Source organism: Hypanus sabinus, unplaced genomic scaffold (assembly GCF_030144855.1).
Source record: "Hypanus sabinus isolate sHypSab1 unplaced genomic scaffold, sHypSab1.hap1 scaffold_107, whole genome shotgun sequence".
Lineage (NCBI taxonomy): Eukaryota > Metazoa > Chordata > Chondrichthyes > Myliobatiformes > Dasyatidae > Hypanus > Hypanus sabinus.
The window spans coordinates 839680-857680 of record NW_026779125.1 but is presented as its reverse complement, the minus strand read 5'-3'; the positions used below and the strand labels follow the sequence as shown (position 1 = coordinate 857680).

The following is an 18001-nucleotide window of genomic DNA, read 5'->3' as shown; positions in this document are numbered from 1 at the left end:
AGCAGTGGAGTCCACAGTCTAGGCATGCTGAAGAGGCTCGGTCTAAAAGTTGTTTATTTATTCCTCTCCACAATTGCTGCCTAATCTTTTGATTTCCACCAGTATTTTGCAGAAACTAACAATCTTTTTTCCAAATTTTTCTGATTTTCCTTTTGTAGCCATATCCTGTTGGTCTGTTTCTTCCCTCTCCTCTTCCTCGTAAACTCCAGACCCATTCTCTCTCTGGAGCCGCAAAGCCTGACTCAGGCTGGCAACTCTTTGGTTTCCGACTCTGCTCCATCGAAGATTCACTCGCCAGTCTGCTGTCAGACTTTAGAGGTGCATTGTGTTACGAGACCGCAGGTTCGTTTACTGTGAGTGTCGCTTTAAGTGCCTGAGTGAGGCGGGTCTGTGACGTCACACAGGCGCTGCAGCAGAGACAGAGAGACAGAGGGGGGAGGAGAGGGAGAGGAAGAGAGGAAGAGTGAGAGAGACTTCAGCTTGTCACTGCTATGCCCAAAAGATTGGGTTGATCATCGGCATGCAGTGCACAACGGATGTGTGACTGTCACTTCGTATCATCCAGATGTGTGGATTTCCCTTACCTGGAATCGGGGTGTTCTGTGGTAACCACTTGAAGACGATATTCCTGTCACTGTCACCTGGTGATATTTCTAAGTGGATTTCGGAACTAATCGCCGGATACGATCTTCTGCGACTGTTATTTCGTTTATCCAGCGTGGAATGTGTGTGGAATTCTTCGTAATTGCCTTCTCTCTACATCTTCGTGTGGATTTACAAATCTCTCCTCTCACTCACTTATTCCGTGGATTACTGAACTTTTCCACTTTACCATCTTAAGACTTTAAGCATTGTTTCCCAATAGTTTGGAATACGTACAACACCGTTAATTGCTGTTTATTTCGTTCAATCTTTTAGATTTGGAGTAGATACTAATGAAGAGAGTAGTTTTAACATCGAAACCAGACTCCGTTAGTGATCTATTGCTGCTGGTACGTAAAAATTGCAACAACCCAGCTGTGAGTCAAAGTCCTTTAAAATAGGTGAAAATGACACAAAACATTGAAAAGAGCGGAGAAGAAGGAGTTTAACCAACTTCGTCCGGAGCCCTGAACAACGTCACAACCACAGTGAGCTCATCGTCTTGTTCAACCCGGAGAAAATCATGCAGGGAATTCATGCAGGTGTATAAGATGATGAGAGGCATTGGTCGTGTGGATAGCCAGGGGCTTTTTTTCCCAGGGCAGAAACGGCTAACACGAGGGGGAATAGGTTTAAGCTGCTTGGAAGTAGGTACAGAGGAGATGTCAGAGCTAAGGTTTTAAAGCAAAGAGTGGTGTTTGTGTGGAATGCATTGCCAGCGATGGTGGCAGAAGCGAATACAATAGAGTATTTTAAGAGTCCTATGATAGGTACACGGAGCTTAGGAAAATAGGTGGCTATGCGGTAGGGTAATTTTAAAGCAGTTTCTAGTGTAAGTTACATGGTCGGCGCAACATTGTGGGCCAAAGCGTCTGTAATGTGTTGTAGATTTCTATGATTCTCTGAAATTCAAGAGAAATCTCCTATTCCACGGAGCGGTGACTAGTTGTAACCTGTCATCACAGGGAGAGTGAGAGGGGGAACGGCAGGGGTAGATTTTAATATACTGATATGGAACAGAAACATGGGCAGGGACCAGATGGACAGAGTGGCCACTCTAGTGTACATTGTGAGTGTGTTAGAGACGATAAGAACCTGAGACACGGGATTTGATACAAACTGATTTATCTTTCACAGCTCCACAATATTAAACATCAGTCTAGTTTAAGTCTAACATCAGCAGAACAGACTCCTCCAATGCTCAGTGACCAGGGTTCAGTCCTGGGTGCGATGAGCAGCCGCAAGAACTGCAGAATCTGACAGTAACAGTCCCTCATGAACCTGCAGCTGCCTTCATCACCGTGATGGTTAAACATTTAACACGGAGCTGATTTGAACTTCCTCCCTGATGTGAAGTTGCTGGTGTTGCCGCAGCTGGGATGATTGAGTGAAACTCTTTGCTCACTCCGGACAGAAATGTGGCCTCTATTTATTGTGAACTCACCGGTGCATCACAAGGTGGGTTCACTGAATGAGTCTCTTCACACACACGGAGCAGGTGAACGGCCGCTTCCCAGTGCGAAGCTGTTGGTGAATCTGCGATGGCCGACTGAATCCCTTCCAAAATGAGACCCAGGGAATGATATCTCACTGCTCTGAACGTCATGGCGATGTATCCAATCAGATCACGGACATGGGCACGTGTTCGGGCTCTCCTTGCAGCGAGTGGGGCGCTGTCTTCTCCAGCATCTCCGTCTCCACATTCAAGGATCGGCTGCTTTCAAGCGCTGGTGAACTGACAGATACAGCGGCACTAACGAGCTGTTGTGTTTGTGAGTCCCAGCATGAAAGTCGTTCAGAGAGAAAAATCAAACTCCCACCCCAACCCCAGCTTAAAAAAAGAACGGCATCCCGATCATCAATCTACAAACCCCACCCCTCTGGACAAAAGGGAACAATAACATCGAGCCCCCCCCCCACCCCAAAGGTAACAACCCTACCCCGCACAACAGCGGAGGAGCCGGTGTCACCAGGGTAGCTGAAATCTGGAACTCACTGCCCGAGGTGGTGGTGGAGGCAGGTCCCTTCACAACATTTACGAAGAGGATGAGCATTGAAACTGCCGAGATACAGTCGGCTGTGAACCAAGTGCTGATGAATGGGACCCGTGTGGACAGTGAGTGGCTGGTCAGAACAGGTATTGCCGGCCAGAGGCCTGTTCCCGTGCTGTGTGATCCACCAATCCGGACATGCTAAATTAACGATGGTGGCACCGCGAGGCATTGATTTCAAAACTCCACACCCCTCTCCAAACTGAAATAAACCAGACTGCACCCCTTTCTCACCTCTGGGAATATCTGTTTCTGTCAAAGTAGCATAGAGATTGGTCACTTCTGCTAAACAACTGGCAACTGATGAAGTTCCTGTGTCTTCTTGCATTAATGTTGCTTCCTTACAGCAAAACTAACCCTCTCACTGTGTCAGAATCAGTGATTAAATCAGACCCCAAACACTGTGCTTTCATCCCTGCACTTTATAACTGGAACCATCTCACTGAGGTCTGATGGAGACATAGGATCACATCTCCTCTGCTTCTGACGTTTCAAATACCCTCAGAATGGTTTTCTGATTCAGTCTGAAGGTTATGGTACATTCAGCTCGTCATCAGACCTGAAAAATCATGTCTTCCCGCAGCTGGTTCCACCTGTTGGTGTGTCCTTTTTGGTCCACCTCCAGGGAAGCTGCATCTCCACACAGACACCTCACTTGAGAATACACACAGTGTATTCTGTTGACTAATACACTGTGTGTGGACCCCGCTGGCAATTCTGGTGTTGTGACCCGAATCGAGACAAACACCACGCTGCCCACTCCACCAACAACACGGCACAGCCGGACACATAACAGGGGACTTTACATCCCACAACACTGGATTCAGTGATGAAACCCGTCATTAATGTTGTTGTCCCACTGAAAAGTCCATTAAGGTGCTTTTAAATGCCAGCGCTCGCCCACAGGTGACGTCAGACACAGTTCCCACGCGCCTGACGTCACACATGGGCTCCCCACACCGGGATCTGCCCTCACGTGCGCGGTGTCTTACGTCACCCACGCGCTGCTGTGCTCGAGCTTTATCGGTTTAACGGCTGGGCTAATAATCACGTGACCAGCCCCTCCCCCACCGCTGCCAACAGAGTGTTCAGGAGCTGCGCTATTCCTATTGGTGCGAAGCGATGTCAATCACTGGTTACAACCAGTGGCGGAGGCGGACAGGCCGAGTGGGCGTTACCCCGCTGAGTTCGTCTCCCGCTCGAGCGCCGAGCGCCTCCTCAGAGCGGAGAAAACCTCAAAGTAAATGTCCGCTTTCTGATTTATTTCCATTTCCCTCCGAGGGAAGTTGGGGCGTTTGTGAAGCGTCTCCCGCGGCCGGAGTCTGATGTATCGCTGAGCGGTAGGAGGAGACCGCTCGGCCCGTCGGTTTGATGCCGGTTTCCCGGGGAGGGAGGGATTGTATTGAAAGGATGAAGATGGTGAGAGAGGGGGCGGACAGGATGTTTGTCCCGGTGGGGACAGGAGGGGCTCAGCTGTGGAAATGTCTGAGCCCACGGTGGTGTCGAGCAGAGGGATTCACCACATGGGGGGCAAACACCGGCAGACTGTTGCCCTGCAAGCGGGGCCGGTGGTCCGGGCAAAGTGACAATTATTTGTGCTTTGTTGAGATTGTACCTGGAATATGGTGTAAAATCCCGCTCCCCAAACTAACACGGGTTATACAGACCAAAGAACAAACTGCCGGAGGAACTCAGTGGGTCGGGCAGCATCTGTGGAGGGAAATGGACCGTCAACATTTCGGGCCGAGACTCTCCCTCTGGACTGAGAGTGGACGGGAAATAGTCAGAGAAAAGAGGTGAGGGGTGGGGATGGGGCAAGAGCTGGGGAGTGAGAGGTGGATTCAGGTGAGGGGGAGGTGGGAAGGTGGAAATAGTGACAGGGGTGGGAGGTGAGTGGTTGGGGCAACACGGGGCTGCAGAAGATGGAAATTAATTCCATCGAGGATGAACAAAGAGGTTAGAGAGTATTTGTTAGAGAGAGTGCAATGAAGATACAATGAAGACTGATCCCTGGGGTGGTGGGGTCATCATATGAAGAAAGATCAAATGTGATAACCCTTTCATTTAGAAAAACGAGGACTGAAAGGTGAACATTGAAATGCACAACATCATTACCGGTTGAACCAGGGATCTCAGTCTCTGAAACAGGGGTGGACTGCCCGGGTCTGAGATGAGGGGAAATGTCTCCATTCCGAGGGTGGTGAATGTTTATAAATCCCCACCACAGAGGGCGGTGAAGACTCAGTGATTGTCCGCACGTAAAACAGATGTGTGGAGACCGAAGGGATGGAGGAAATGAGGATCGGGCAGAAACACGTGGCTGAGATGGGTGAGCAGCCGCCAACTTGCTGATGGTTAGAGGGGCTGAATTGCCTCCTGCTGTTTCTCACTTGATGTTTCAGTGTTCCTGTCCAGCAAGGCTCTGGAGGAATGTGAATAGAAATTAGTGTTTAGAAACACAAAACTGATTTAAATGAAACGTGAACATTTCCTTTTTGCGTCTGAGTTATGTTTTGGACCTGGATGGGAATTGAGCCGGTGACTCTGTGACCTGGACGTGGAGGGAAAAGGATCGGGGAAGATATGGTGTGGAAAAATAATCATGTATCTGGGGTAAATATGGAATAATGTGGGGAATGCGGTGGATGGGTCGGGCAGCATGTGAGGGGCGAGGAGCAGAGTCACCAGTTCAGGAGGGAGACCCTCCACCCGTCACCTGATCCCGGTTCCTGTTCACGTTTTTCTGCAGATCGGCAGCATCTGCGGGTCACTGCTCTACGTGTACGTGGAGCTTCATCTTCCCCGTTCAGACAAGGCAGTGAGATCCGGATCTGTCACGTCCTCTCGTTGTGGTGGACAATATGGTTTTTCTCTGCAATACTTTCTGCATGTTTCATTCCACTGTTTTGAGGTGCTGAAGTGCTGCCAATGTTTCTGGGTGTCTGACCCGTTTATGTGAGAATTTAGCCTTTTGCATTTCTCTGAGTTTCTCAAAAATGTGTAAAGTTTAGTTCAGCTTCACTTCAGAATTTCTAAAGCAACACCCAGTCAGTCAAATTGCTCCACACAATTAAAATAGCTTATTACATTTTTTTTCTATTTTTGTACTATATATATAAGTATATTCTTATTTTAAATTACAATTGTTAAAATCTATTGTTATGAATTAGGTTCTACTGCTGCCGCAGGGACAACGAATTTCATGTCATATGCCGGTGCTATTAAATCTGATTCTGATATTGATATGGGAGACCCATCACCGGTCACCAGTTCCCAGTTACCGCGGATCGTAATGTGAGATTGAATCCTTTTCCATATATTTGCTTTCCTCAGAAATGACAACAGTTCAGTTTCCTACTTTGGTTCCAGATCAGAAGCTCAGTCTGTCTAATATTTCCACACAAATGGGGAATTTGTTTATCATCATCATGTACTGATCTACAGTGAAAATCTTACCTGATGTACCATCCACACAGATCGATACATTACGACGGTACATTGAGCTGATATACAACAAAATAATCACTGTAACAAAGCATTGTGGCTGCAGGGAAAGTGCAGTGCAGATAGACAAATGGTGCAGGGTCACGTCGAGTTACATTGTGAGGTCGAGACCATTTTATCATTCATTTGGCTTTTAACTGCAGACAGGAAGCCGTCCTTGAGCCGGGTGGTTCGCGCTTTAAGGCTTTTGTATCTCTTCCCCGATGGGGGAGCGGGTTTGCAGCGAGAATGACCAGGTTATGAGGGTCTTTGAGTACATGGCCTGCTTTTCCGAGGGAGGGCAAGTGTAGGAAGAGTCCATGGAGGGGAGGCTTGTTTCTCTGATGTTCTCTGCCCTCCAAAGTTCTCTGCAGTTCCTTGCAGTCATGGGCAGAGCAGTAGCCAGACAAAGGCGTGAAGTATCGACAAGAAGCTCAGAGACCTCGGCCTTCACACTGCCTTGTGTAGCTGGATCCTGGACTTCCTGTCAGATCGCCGGCAGGTGGTAAGAGTGGGCTCCATCTCCTCTGTCTCTCTGACCCTCAGCACACATACCCCACAGGGTTGTCTCTTTGGCCCTCTCCTTTACTCTCTGTGCACCCATGACTTGTGTTGCCACCCACAGCTCCAATCTGCTAATTAAATTTGCTGTCAGCACTACATTGATTGGCCTAATCTCAAATACTGATAACAATCGATCAAATGCATCTCTGTCCAAACAAACATTTCACCCTTCTTCAGGAGATTGGTCAGAGGAAGAGCAAAGCAGCAAAGTTCTTCCAGAAACTTCTCAGCGTCAGAATAGGAACTGAAGAAATTGCCTGGACTTTTGCCCGAACAGGAGCCAACTTGCTTTGACCTACAACATAGCCAAGACAGGTCACAGTGGCATGGCGGTCACTCTTAGCCAAGTTAACTGTAAGGCTGGACTGGGAAAGCCTGTCAAATAGCTTTTCTACTGCAGAGATATGCTCTTCCCAAGTGGCACTCCTGTGACTAAGTCATCAATATAGGCATCTGTATGTTCTAATCCTCGAATTACAGAATCAAACATTCTCTGGAATGTTCCTGGATTATTTTTCCTTCCAAAAGGTAAAACATTGTATTCACACAAACCAGATGGTGTCACAAATGCAGAAATTTCTCTACCTCTGTCCATCAATGGAACACATCAATATCCTTTCAAAAGATCAATCTTTGTAAGAAATTTAGCTTTTCCAACATTATCGATGCAATCATCCACCCTAAGGATAGGATAGGCATCTGTTTTTGTTACTGCATTTACCTTCCTATAATCAGTGCAAAATCTAACACTACCATCAGGTTTGGGCACAATAACACAGGGTGAGCAATCTGCTGCTAAAGGACTAATAATACCATTTTCCAGTATATATTCAATTCCATGCTCAGGCAATTTACACTTTTCTGCATTCATGCAATATGGGTGTTGTTTAATTGGTTTGGCTTGACCATTATCTACATCATGTGCTGCAACCGTGGTTTGCTTGGGAACAACGGGGAATACATCTTTAAACTCCAGAATTAATTCCTTCAGCTGTTGTTGTTGCTTTGGCTGCAGATGAGCCAACTTGTTATCAATGTTTTCCAGAACAACCGAGTTCATTAGCCTAACTGGGACCACGTTTGGCTTGTGAAAATTCTCAGACGAGTCAATTGTTTCATTCGCAGGTTTGCCAGATTCATATGTTTTGACAACAACACTCACAGATGGTGCCTGCTTGTCAAAATAAGGCTTTATCATATTTATGTGTACCACCTGTGTTAGTTTACATTGGTCGGGTGTTTTAATAACACAATTCAGATCATTAATTTGAGAGACTATTTTATACGGTCCATTGAGATTCGCCTGAGGTGGATTTGTCAACATTCTTCAACATAAGGTAAGCACCTTATCCCCACCTGGTATTTTCTTTCGCAAGCCCTCCTATCAAACCAACACTTCATTTTGTTTTGAGAAATCTAAGTTTTGTCTCGCTAGACCTCAGGTGTGGAGTAGTTTATCTTTGATCTTCAAAACATAGTCTAACAAGTTAACATGTACATCCCCATTAATCCACTGTTCCTTTAACAAGGTCAAAGTTCCCCTCACTCTACAACCAAATACAAGCTCAAATGGAGTAAATCCTAGTGTTTCCTGTACTGACTCTCTTACTGCGAACAAAAGCAAATGTATTCCTTCATTCCAGTCTTTTCCATTTTCAACACAATATGTCTCAATCATGGCTTTGAGGGCAGAAAGAAATCTTTCTAAAGCCCCTTGTGATTCTGGATGGTATGCAGATGATGTAATTTGTTTAGTTCCCCGTTCATAAACTACCTGCTGGAATAATCCAGATGTAAAATTACTTCCTTTATCAGACTGGATTTTTTTAGGCAAACCAAATAAAGTAAAAAACTTGGTAAGACCCTTCACCACAGTTTTAGCTTTAATATTTCTGAGAGGTATTGCCTCTGGGAATCTGGATGCAGTACACATAATAGTTAGCAGATACGGATGGCCAGCTTTAGTCTTTGGCAAAGGGCCAACACAATCCACTTTAAATTTTGAAGAGGACATACCCTCTGGACTGAGAGTGGACGGGAAATAGTCAGAGAAAAGAGGTGAGGGGTCGGGATGGGGCAAGAGCTGGGGATTGAGAGGTGGATCCAGGCGAGGGGGGAGGTGGGAAGGTGGAAATAGTGACGGGGTGGGAGGTGAGTGTTTGGGGCAACACGGGGCTGCAGAAGATGGAAATTAATTACAAAGAGGTTAGAGAGTATTTGTTATAGAGAGTGCAATAAAGATTCACCAGACTGATCCCTGAGGTGGTGGGGTCATCATATGGAGAAATATCAAATGATATAACCCTTTCATTTAGAGAATCGAGGACTGAGAGGTGAACACTGAAATGCACAACATCATTACCGGTTGAAGCAGGGATCCCAGTCTCTGAAAAAGGGGATGGACGGTCCGGGACTGAAATGAGGGGAAATGTCTCCACTCCGAGGGTGGTAAATGTCTGTAAATCCCCACCACAGAGGGCGGTGGAGACTCAGCGATCATCCTCACATAAATCAAAGGCCGGCAGTTGTGTGGAGAGCGAAGGGATCGCGGAAATGAGGATTGGACAGAAACATGTGGCTGAGATGGGACAGCAGCCGCCATCTTGTTGCTGGTTAGAATGGCCACATCCTGCTGTTTCTCACTTGATGCTTCAGTGTTCCTGTCCAGTGAGGCCTGAGGAAAGTGAATAGATATTAGTGTTTATAAACATAGATTTATTTAAATGAAACCAGAACAATTCTGTTTTGGAGCAAACATGAGGAAGTCAGCAGATGCTGGAAATGTGAACAACAACACACACAAAATGCTGGTGGAACACAGCAGGCCAGGCAGCATCTATAGGGAGAAGCCCTGTGGACCATTCGTTCCTGACGTTCCTGCTGTGTTCCTCCTGCATTTTGTGTGGGCAATTCTGTTTTGCGTCTGAACTGTGTGTTGGACCGGGATGGGAATCGAACCCGTAACCGCGACCCGGGGAGGTGGAGGATCGGACGGGGAGATACATAAGAAAAATGCAAAACGTATCTGGTGTAAATATGAAATAATGTGGGAAATGCAGCTGTGGGTCGGGCAGCGTGTGAGGGGCGACGAGCGGAGTCACCGGGACACGTGGGAGACCCACCACCGTCACGTAATCCCGTTTTCCCTCGTAGCAGGGTAGTTCCTTTCAGAGGCCCCGCCCACCGCTGTGATGACGCCCTGATGACACTGCGCATGCTCAGTGCTGCAGGGGCAGTGTTTCTCGTTCTTTGTTGAAGTGGGTCGGTGGTCGGATTGGCAGCGGGTCCGGGTCCTCGCCCCCTGGGGCGGGGAGCCGGAGACGGATTATTCTCTGCGGAGCGACACCAACGACTTTCCATTGGTGAGTGTTGATGCCGGTCCCGAGCTTTAACTTTCCCTTTATCTTAAAAGTCCATTTAAACTTCAGAGTCCCATTCGCTTTCCCGAACTCAAACAAGAGAAAATCTGAAGTTGCTGGAAATGCGAGCAACGCGCACAAAATGCCGGAGGAACTCAGCAGGCCGGGCAGAATCCAGGAAAAGAGGACAGTCGACATTACCGGCCGAAACCCTTCGGCAGGACTGGAGAATAAAAGGTGGGGGTGGGGAGGGAGAGAGAAACACAAGGCGATCGGTGAAGCCTGAAGGGGGAGGGGATGAACTTTCCCGAACTGACGGCCTCGCCTCGCTTCCTTCACAGAATCTGCCGGGGTCGGTCCGGGTTGTGTGTGTTTCATACGGTTCTGGTCGCCCCCATTCTCGGAAGGATGTCGGGGCTTTGGACAAGGGCGCAGATGAGGTTTACCAGGACACTGCCTGGATTAGAGGGCATGAGCTATAACGAGAGGCTGGACAAACGTGTTGTTTTCTCCAGAGCGGCGCAGGCTGGGGTGAGACTGGATGGACGTTTAAAGATTACGAGCGGAATACGTAGAATATGCAGACGATATCTTTTTCCCCAGAGTTCAAATGTCAAAGATAAGGTAGGTTGCAGAAGATGTGAGGGGCAAGTTTGTTTTCCTCACGGAGTCTGCTGGGTCGGTCAGTGGAATTTGCACCCTCCGCAATAATCACCCTGCGCGCTCACACAACCCCGGGTGGGGGGTGGTTTATTTTCATCCCGTTCGTTGTTGAAGCGGATCGTCTGCGGGGGAGGGGTGGTAGAGGGAGGGAACGGGTCCTCGCCTCCTCGGGCTGGAATTCAGATTCCCATCGGTGAGTACTGAGGCCAGTGTCAAGTCTGGTTGTCTGATGTTGGGCAGTGAGTCCCGGTAACTTCCCGAGCTGTCGGCCATTTACTCAGTTACTGTGTAACACAGCATTTTGTGTGCGGAGGAATTTCTTTAGCCAGAGTGCAGTGAATTTGTGAAATCAGCAGAGCGAGCTGTGGAGGCCATGTTGGGGGGTATTTAAGAGGGAGATTTTGTAGGTTACAATAAGAAGGCCGTGGAGTGGGGCTGTGAGGAGGGGAAGAAAAAGATCAGCCATGATTGAACGCCGGAGCAGATTCGATGGGCCAAGCGGCCTAATTCTGCTCCTGTGTCTTATGGACCCGGTTTATTGTCGGGGAGACGCACCGACCGGTCAAGGTATCCTGCTTTCCGCTCTGATTTCGCCGCAGATCTGCAGCCTGCAGCTTTTTTCCCCGAGGCCCCCCACCCCTTCCGGCTGTGATGTGAAAATCACATCGCGCATGCTGAGAGTCCGCGGAATGGCAGTGATTTTTGGCCGACAGAGTACAGTCACCATTTTGTGCTGCGCAGCACAAGCATCTTTTCCTTTGTTGAGGAAATCTGATATTGCCAATGAGTCCCGTTAACTTCCCAAACTGTCGACTTCACCTCGCTTCCTGGAACTTCTCAAAAACTTTTTCAGTTCAGATAAGCCGGTTTTAAGCCTGGTGATATGTGCTTCGGGGCTGTTCTACCTTCTCCCTAATTGGGGTGGGTGAGAAAGGAGAATGTCCCAGGTTGTGGGGATCTTTCATTTTACCGAGAGAGTGGGAAGTCCAGAAAGAGTTCATGTAGAGGAAACTGTTTTCTGTGATGAGCTGATCTGTGTCCGTAACTCTGCAGTTCCTTGCAGTCACCATACCAAGCCATGAAGTATCCGGATGGAAAATATGCTGCATTGATAACATTTGGTGATGGGCAAAGCATACCAAAGTTCTTGTGGTTTGTTCTAGGTTTGTTCCTTTGGGATCTTTTATACAGTAGTATTGTGGTGAACATTTGTTCCATAATGACAGACGAGGTAGCTCATTAAACTCAGCAGTTTTATTGTGATAAACTTAAAATAGACCAGCCAGCAGGACCCGGAGAGTGAACCTAACCAGTGTCATACAGACAAGGGAGGTAATCTTCACACACCCCACTTACAGTTAGGGTGGCCCAGAAATAGACAAGCAAAAACTGTACAATCCAAGCTAAAAGGTAACAATAAATGAACTGGAACATACCATCATAACCCCACAAAAGCATTTTCACACAAGAACAATAAACAGAGCTGTTTGGATTTGGGTATTTGATCCTCCACAATATTCCACGTGCGATTTTAAAATGGATGTGGCAGTGTTTTTTTAAAAGGTCGAGTTGCAAGATCGACAGCAACCTGGCATGGATGGAGTGCACACTTGGGAGTGGTCCGTCACTGGATCGAGCTCAGACCCTCCGTTCGCGAGCCGGGAGCTGATACTGCACCATCAGCCGACTCCACAAATGTAGGTGTGGGCTGTCGACCAGACCCTCCTCTCCTCCCCCCATCCCCCTCCTCTGAGAGTGTCACAGTATGTATCATTAATTCCGTATCTGTGTATTGCTAGAGGACCATCAGTGATCGTCCTTGATCCCTTCTCCCACCTGGTTCCATCTGCTCATTCCTCACTCATCTCGTTCAACCGTTGTCTAGCCTGTATCCAGCCACCTCAGTGATGTATATCAACCATCTTGTTCAACCTCTGTCCAGTCTGTATCCCACCACCTCAATGATATATATCAACCATCTTGTTCAACCTCTGTCCAGTCTGTATCCCACCACCTCAATGATATATATCAACCATCTTGTTCAACCTATATCCCACCACATCATTCAGTCTTTCTTTTAACCTTTGTCTTCATCAATTCTGTTGCACTTTTAGCCTCGGAGTTAATACAGAATCGGTCATTATTACATGGATCTGTGAGAGGATCATCAGGTTCCAGTTCTGTCGGTGTGGTAGTATGAGTTTTTGAACTGTGAATGGCTGAGACACTGCAGCACATTACTGGCAGCAAAGAGTAATGGGAGAGTAATAAGCCTGGGGTGGAGACTCCCAACAGTGTGGAACTGGCTTCAGCCCAGTTCCGTATTTCTGCAGATGGGGCTGAATGGTCCTCCTTCCCCAATGAATCAGAAGTGGTGACTGGGTGTCTGGAAATTTGTTGCAGGAAAATTCCTGATTAGACTACTCCATGTGAGACGTGGGGGGAGTGTGTGAGGATTCCAGGGTAGGTAAGTAGCAGGTACAGCTCTGTGACCCTGTGATGGTTGGCCTGGAATGTCACCCAGTAATGAACCCGCAGGTGACATTACCTGTATTTATGAGCGGTTGAGTAGGTGTTTCTGATCTGGGTTCCGATGTCTGGTGATCGAGTTCATTTGGAAACAATCACTGCTAATCTGAGGAGAGAATGAGTTCCCATTCCATCCGTCATAGGATGAAGCTGTGATTAAATGGGCTGTTCCATCTTTGCACCAGGAAAAATGGTTCAGATGGTGTTTGGAAATCCACCCTCAGTCTCAAGTCTCTGTCAGATAGTGAAAATCAAACAGAAGCTTCAGATGCTGCAGATCTGCACCAAAACCTGAAAATATTTGAAGACTTTGTAACGAAAGTTGTGAACGTGAATCATCAAATTTGTTCCTTTCCCCACAGCTGTTCCTTACCTGTTGAGTGTTTCTGGTAATTCCAGTTTCTCTTTATTACATTCACCCTGGAATAGCTTAAATTTCCAGAAAAGATTGCTAATCACCTTCAGGGTTACAGGAGGAAGGCAGGAACATGCTGTTGGAATAAAATCAGCCATGGTTGAATAGTGGAGTAGACTTGATGGACTGAATCACCTAATTCTATTCCTGCGTCTTCAGTCTTACCATAACTGAACGATGACTCCTTCCTATCCCATGTAAGGGTTTGTGACATGTGACGGACAATTATAGATTTCTTCACTCAGATCATTATATTTGTCTTTAATAATTAAATTTCAGTGAGCTTATGTTTTTTGGTACATTGAGCAGAAATGTTCCCCTTTGCATTGTTAACGTGTTTCATTGTCTTTCTGTTTAAAGTTAGACCTGTGTTGAGAGATTTATTGGAAGAAAAGCCCACATCTGGAAGCAAACCACGACTGTAGACGAGGGAACAGCAGCAAGTGAACCTGCCCAAGGACTGAGAGCATCAACTGGACAGAACCCATCTGACTCAGAGTTAACATTCATTCAGTCAGGAGAAAGTTTGGTGAGTCTCATTTACTCAGACATTGGTCCTGTCCCCATTACATACCTGCACAAAGATAGGAAATAGTTGGAGTGAGACAGAATGTGCCCAGAAGTATCAGTTGCCTCTGACAGATCCAGTTGCAATCACTCCAGATTTGGTAATGTGTTGTCAGCAGTCCAGCTCTACAAAGTCATTCACATTACCTCAGTGTTTGATCATTTGCAGATCTTGCATCTTCTGAAGTAGCTGCAGTGGGGGTTAGTTCTGAATGGGGAGAGGGAGACGGGAGTATTTATACTTAAGATCTTAAAAAAATGTAATTGTTTAAAATTATTTGCTGCAAACTCATTACCCATAACCTATACATTCTCAACCAAATTATTGACATAGATGACAAGTTGCAATAGGTGTAACCATGGAAAACATCACTAGGCACTGGGCTCAAGTGCAATAAACAGCCTCTCATCATCACACTTTGCTTCGTACAATCCAGCTGTTCCCAGACTCTGGGGTTGTGTAACAAACACAATGTTCGCAACAAGATTAGACAGTAATTAATATAAAGAGATTCTTAGGGCACATGAACTGTCTGATCCAATGGACCAGATCCTTCCTTGTTTACAACTTAATTTGCCCCCGGACCCATCCTCCCAGGTCGCGCCCCAAACACCCTCCACCCCGGCAATCCCACCACAACACTCCCACGATTTATCCCACACCTGTACACGTAGACAGATCCCCTTCACCCATGTCCACACTTCCAGCTTCGGGAACCACAACTAATTGATCCCACAATCCTGGCTCGGGAGCAAAACTGAAACCAGGGCTGCAGCACTGGAGAGCCCAGACTGTGCAGGTGTCGGGCTCAGACCCGACCCTTTCCCATTGCAACCAGTCATGTATTTACACGAACCTGAGATCAGCGCCTTCCTCTCCGCTGCCCGCTGACATCAGCTGGGGTTGGCATTGTGCTGCCATTTGCAGGAGGTCCCTGCGTAACTACCTATGGCCGGAGGTCGGAGGGAAACTGTAGAGTGTTTGTCCTTTCATGGTGACACCTCTGAACTCTACATTAACTCCATTCAAATGACTCTGGGTGAAAATTAATGACCAACAAACATGATTCCTCTCGGCGATCAGCTGTCTGAATGGTTCACTCAGTTTTAGATTAAGCGGTATCTGTGGTCCACATTGTCAGATTGATTAGTTTCCGAGGAGACAAAGAATGCAGAGATTTTGTTCACTGACACAAATCTGTGTTTACCCTGCTGGCAATTCTGGTTTACACTAGCAAACACGTTGTTTATGAAATTAGTGAACAACAGGACACCGCACTGATTGAACCACCTCAGATCAAATCACCCTGAAGATCCTCCCAGGAAACATTTGGGGTTTTGTGACCCAACTCGAGAAAAAGGCCATGCAGCCCAGCCATCAACAACATGGCAAAGCCGGACACATATCAGGGGACTTTACATCACACAGCACTGGATTCAGTGATAAAGCCCGTTAAGTTTCCTCCTTTGTACCCTGAAATCATTAAAAACACCCATTAAACAGCTTTTGAAAACAAGATCTCACCCACACATAACGTCACTCTGCGCCTGATGTCAGGTCTGGGTTCCTCACACCGGGATCTGATGCAGTGATGCGTGCAGTTCCTTGTGTCACATTCACACTGAGACATTTGATCTTTAATGCATAAGGTAAAAATCACCTGACCCACCACCACGGTTAACAGAGGGTTTATGAGCTGAGCTATTCCCATTGGTGCGAAACAATGTCAATCACTGGTTACACCCAATCGCGGAAGCAGAGTAGCCGAGAGATTGTTGCCACTGCTGAACCCATTTCCTGCTTCTGCTGAACTCCCCGTCAGAGCGTAACAAACCTCAAAGTAAATGTCCCACTTCTTGATTTATTTCCATTTCCCTCCGAGGTAATTTGGGGCATTTATAAACCTGGGAGTGAGTGATCCGGCAGAAGGATGAGGGTGAGGGATTTTACTGAGAGAGTAAAGATGGTGTGAGGGGGGAGGACAGCATGGAGCCTCAGAGGATGTTTGTCCCAGTGGGGGATCAAGGAGCAGGATGGGGGAAGGAGCCAATTAATAGTGAGGGAAGGGACGAGCTCACCATTGGAAATGTCTGAGCACACGGTGGTGGTAAGCAGACATATCCACCACTTTGGGGGGTAAACCCTGACAGACTGATGATCTGGATTGGAGTGGTGTTGGGGTGCAAGGATGGACTGGTCTTGGGTCATTGAATGACTGGATGGGCTGAGAGGCCTGTTCCTGTTGTCTGTGCGTCTATTGAGAAAGAATAACCAGACCCTTTTTGGGTCTGCAGGATTTCCCATTGGCTGTCGTAGGGTCCGGTGCTTGGAGCCCATTTGACCATAAGACAAAGAAGCAGAAGTCAGCTATTCAGATAGTCAGCCATTGAGTCTGCGCCGCCGTTTCAACATGAGCTGATCCAATCTCCCCTTTAGTCTCATTCGCCCGACTTCTCACCATAACCTTTGATGCCCTGACTGCTCAGATACCTATCAATCTCTGCATTAAATACACCCAATGACCTGGCCTCCACTGCCACCCGTGGCAACAAATTCCACAGATTCACCACCCTCTGGCTGAAAAAATGTTTTCACATCTCCATTCTGAATGGGCGCCCTGCAATCCTCAAGTCATGTCCTCTCGTACTGGACTCCCCCACCATGGGAAACAACTTTGCCACATCCACTCTGTCCATGCCTTCCAACATTCGAAATGTTTCTATGAGGTCCCCCCTCATTCTTCTAAACTCCAAGGAGTACAGTCCAAGAGCAGTCAAACATTCCTCATATGTTAACCCTCTTATTCCCAGAATCCTTCTAGTGAATCTTCTCTGAACCTTCTCCAATGTCAATACATCCTTTCTTAAATAAGGAGTCCAAAACTGCACACAGTATTCCAAGTGAAGTCTTACCAGTTCCTTATAGAGCCTCAACATCACATCCCTGCGCCCATACTCTATACCTCTAGAAATGAATGCCAACATTGCATTCGCCTTCTTCACCACCGACTCAACTTGGAGGTTAACCTTAAGGTTATCCTGCACGAGAACTCCCAAGTCCTGTTGCCTCTCAGAACTTTGAATTCTCTCCCCACTTAAATAATAGTCTGGCCATTTATTTCTTCTTCCAAAGAGCTTGACCGTACACTTTCCGACATTCTAATTCATTTGCCATTTCTTTGCCCATTCCCTCAATCTATTCAAGTCTCTCTGCAGACTCTGTTTCCTCAGCACTACGGGCCACTCCACCTATCTTTGTATCATCAGCAAAATTAGCCTCAAAGCCATCAATTCCATAATCCAGATCGTTGATATACAACGTAAAAAGAAGCGGCCCCAACACGGACCCCTGTGGACCCCTGGTAACTGGCAGCCAACCAGAATGGAATCCCTTTATTCCCACTCTCTGTTTCCTGCCAATCAACCAATGCTCAATCCACGTATGCAACTCTCCTGTGATTCTATGGGCTCTTATCTTGTTTAGCAGCCTCATGTGTGGCCCCTTGTCAAGGGCCTTCTGAAAATCCAAATACACAACATCCACCACATCTCCCTTGTCTAGCCTGCTTGTAATTTCCTCCAAAATTTGCACTAGGTTTGTCAGACAGGATTTTCCTTTAAGGAAACCATGCTGAGTTCGGCCTATCTTGTCATATGTCTCCAGGTACTCCGTAATCTCATCCTTGACAATCGACTCCAACAACTTCCCAACCACTGATGTCAAGATT

At 47.0% G+C, this 18001-nt stretch overlaps 1 protein-coding gene across 4 annotated transcripts in view; it reads left to right on the top strand.

The window, feature by feature from the left end:
- Positions 1-9950: 9950 nt before the first annotated feature.
- The window catches only part of LOC132386223 (NACHT, LRR and PYD domains-containing protein 3-like), a 45453-nt gene continuing 37402 nt past the window's right edge, over positions 9951-18001 (top strand). The window contains exons 1-4 of one of the 4 annotated variants that reach the window (XM_059958504.1): positions 9970-10102; positions 10615-10723; positions 12312-12459; positions 14067-14235. The gene's annotated coding sequence lies outside the window, so the exon portion shown is untranslated. Of the gene's footprint in view, positions 10103-10614; positions 10724-12311; positions 12460-14066; positions 14236-18001 lie in introns of all 4 variants that reach the window. The other 3 variants (XM_059958505.1, XM_059958506.1, XM_059958503.1) reach the window with 3 other exon arrangements.